Source organism: Hakea prostrata, chromosome 1 (assembly GCF_041222555.1).
Source record: "Hakea prostrata isolate BN-2017 chromosome 1, UWA_Hpros_2, whole genome shotgun sequence".
Classification (NCBI taxonomy): domain Eukaryota; kingdom Viridiplantae; phylum Streptophyta; class Magnoliopsida; order Proteales; family Proteaceae; genus Hakea; species Hakea prostrata.
Window position 1 is genome coordinate 61,000,644 of NC_142600.1, and position 3,287 is coordinate 61,003,930.

A 3,287-nucleotide genomic window follows, 5' to 3' on the forward strand; every position below is an offset into this window, starting at 1 on the left:
GTTGATGATACCCTAATCTCAAATCTATCTTTGAAAATATTGTTGCTCCCTTCAATTGATCAAAGAGATCATCTATTCTTGACAGTGAGTACATATTCTTGATAGTAAACTTATTTAGCTCCCGGTAATCAATGCATAAATGCATGCTACCATTCTTCTTCTTCAAAAATAGAACTGGAGCTCCCCAAGGAGATACACTTGGTTGGATAAATCCCTTCTCTAAAACCTCGTTCAGTTGGTTCTACAATTCTTTCAATTCAGTAGGTGCCATCCTATATGGTGCCTTTGACACAAGAGCAGCTTTTGGAATCAATCCTATCGTGAATTCCAATTCTCTTTCTAGTGGAAAACCGATAAGTCTTCTAGAAAGACATCAACAAAGTCTCTTACTACTTAGACATCTTCAATTATCTTCTCTTTCTTGTTTTCATTCCTGGATGAATCATTAAGTGATGCACTTTCCACTAATGCATTTACTTGCATAATTGCAGGTAGGGCCTTCTTACTAAGTCTTCCTTAATCACCTTGAAATTCAAAAGATGAATTTCCAATGAGTTGGAACTGCACTCTTCTTAAAGAGCAGAGGATAACTACTTTGTGTGCAGTTAGCCAATCCATTCCCAAGATTACATCAAAATCTTTCATATCTAGGATCACTAAATCAACTTCCAAATTTCTTCCACTTATGGTTACAGGGTAAACTTCTATCACTTGGTCTAGTTGAACTACCGATCTAGTGGGTGTACTAATCACTAGACTCTTAGGCAACTTTTTTGATATTGTAGTAGTTCTCCTTACGAATGCAGATGATATGAAAGAATGAGATGCACCAGTATCAAACAAACGAATGTAGGAACTGAAGCGACAAGTAGCGTACTCGTCACGACATCGTGACCCTGATCTTGTGCAGTCCTAGTGATATTGTACACTTTTCTAGATAGAGGGGCTTGTGCTGGCCTAGCCACAGTTGTTGTCGACTGACTATTCCTACGAGGGCAAGTACAAGCATAATGTCCTGTATAATGGTAGAAGAAACAAACAGGATCTTTTTGTGCTGAAGTAGTCACTGACACCGGAGGTCTTTGATTCATTGGCCTTAGGTTAGCATATACTAGCCAGGGAGTTTTAGTACCCAACAGTCGATTGACACCATTCTGACCAAACTGTCCAGTCTGTGCATTCCCATATCCTTGTCCCAAACTCCTTGGCTGAAATGATGGAGTAGGGTATGGAGCTGGACTATTGAACTTTTTATCACCATTGTCGACATAGCCAATGTCTTGCTCTGCAAAGTCCGTTGAAGACGATAGTTCTCCTTTTCTTATTCTTCTATCTTCTTTGAATTTGTACCATCTGGGCATAGCTCTCTATAGGTAAGACTGAGAGGTATGTCTTGATAGAAGGTCGAAGCCCCTTGAAAAAATTCTTCGCTTTTTCTCTATCCACTTTCATCGACTCAGGAGCGAAGTAGAATAGTTCTTCAAACTTTTTTTTGTACTCCAACCCTGACAGGGTCCTTGTACAAGCGCCATGAACTTAGATTCCTGGCGTCCTTCATTGCTTCAAGGAAGTAATTCTTATAGAATACATTTTTGAAGATATTCCAAGTAATTACATTAGCATGCAAAGCTTCTAATACTTGGTGAGTTGCATTCCACCTTGCATCTGCTTCATGCTGGAGTTTCTGTTCTGCGAAAAAAATCTTTTGAGCTTCTGTACATTGCAAATTCCTAAAAGCTTTCTCCATTTCTAAAAGCCACTTGTTAGGAAATAGAGTGTACTTAGTCACATCGATGAAGTTCGGCACTTGAAGTCTTAGAAAACTCTCCATGACCTTAGCATGGGGTACAACTACATTACCACCTACAACAAGTATGTCAGCTACATTAGGCTTCACTTGGGTAGTACAGTTGTCATTTTGCATAGCCATCAACCAAATCATCATTTGGTTAAAATGATTGCTCTGCTGTTGTATCATATTCTACATTATGTTTAGAACATCTTGCACAGTCACAACCTAGGGAGCATCGAGAGGATTTCCAATAGGTTGATCATTAGGGTAACTCTGATTTTCAGTAGTGCCAAAAGATGCAACTTCGTTAGGGTTACTTTCATTCACATTTCGTCCAGTCGCAACATTTCAGTTCCTTGTGTTCACCATCTTGTCATTCCAATACCAAGGCAACCAAACAAATTTCTTGTCAAAAACTCAATTCCAAACCTCAAGCATGCATATAACACTTAACTCATCAATATAGGTCATCAAAATAGTCAAACATATGCATGAAATCCAAAAGTTCTCCCAAAATTCAAAAATCACCAAAACTAGCTAGGGTTGGTCACCTAGGGCAACCAGGGTAGGCTACCAAACCTCCCTGCACAAAAATTTGCTGTAAATATGGCCCACTTGCTTCATTTTACCCATTTGCATTTTGCACCAAACTTCATCCTAGCTCTAAAGAAAGGTTTCCTCTTGCAACCAAAGGTGATTTTGGGTCTTCTTTGAGCTTCTACAACGCCAACAACTTCACTTTAGATCATCAAACAAAGGTATGTTAATGGTTAGCTCTCAAATGGCTCAACTCCTTTTGCATTTTTGCTTCTAGCCATGAGATAAGATATGGTTTATGTTAGAAACATGTCTTGGAGTACTTTTCTTTACTTCCCAACCATTTTGCACTCGATGACATGCTTCAACATCAAGTTCTTGCATTCTTGTATGAAATTTTTACTATTCATCTTAGATTGGGTACCTATTTGGTAGATTTCTTCCAAACCACAAATACAATTGGATTTTTGTTTGAAACCACTTCATTTACATTTGATTTACTTCAAATCATGATTTCAAACTTCTCATATGAATGATTTCAATTTTTTTCCAAAAATCTCAAACTAGTCTTCTTTAACAAAATGCCTCTTGCTGAATTTTTTATTTTTTTATTATTTTTTTCTTCTTGCTTGGATTTTGGTGAGTTTTTCACCTGAAATCATTCTTAACTCACTAATACAACTCCAAAGCATAGTCCAACCCATCTAATTTACACTTTGCACCAAAATTGCATTTTCCAACAATTCACCATTCTACCCATTTTGCTTAAAAATAGGCATCTGAATTTTTTTTGCTAATGCAATGCAATTATTCTCTTGTCTTCTCTAGATTTGGACTATGGCTCGCTGAGGAGGGCATCTTGATGCTATGAGGGATCGAGGATACATTCTGGCTCCACACCACGGTATTGAGTGGCTCCATCCATTTGACACACAAGATGCAAAGTACCTCTTCCATA